Raw genomic sequence first — 381 nt, 5'->3', positions numbered from 1 at the left:
GACCTGGACAGCCCCAGAGAGGCCTGGACAGCCCCAGGGAGCCTGGACAGCCCCAGAGAGGCCTGGACAGCCCCAGGGAGGCCTGGACAGCCCCAGGGAGGCCTGGACAGCCCCAGGGGGCTCAGGACTCCGCCTATTGTCCACTCCCCTTCTGGCCACCCCCACCCCCTTGCTTCACTTGCTCCCCCTCTTGGGGTCTGGGCAGCTGCTGTCTGGGGACAATCTGAATCTGTGGACAACATGGTGTCCACCCAGCCTCCTCTCCCTCGGCGGGACCTAGGACTCAATTCAGGCTGGGACCCATCAGGCCCCGGCCCCAAGCGTGGCCCAGCGGGGAATTTGCCATTCTTCACTGGACCTCCCTCCCCCTCCCCTCCCCCC

This window comes from Dipodomys ordii, unplaced genomic scaffold (assembly GCF_000151885.1).
Source record: "Dipodomys ordii isolate 6190 unplaced genomic scaffold, Dord_2.0 Scaffold153, whole genome shotgun sequence".
In the NCBI taxonomy this organism is placed as follows: domain Eukaryota; kingdom Metazoa; phylum Chordata; class Mammalia; order Rodentia; family Heteromyidae; genus Dipodomys; species Dipodomys ordii.
The sequence above is the reverse complement of the archived record's forward strand: the minus strand, read 5'-3'. Positions refer to the sequence as shown.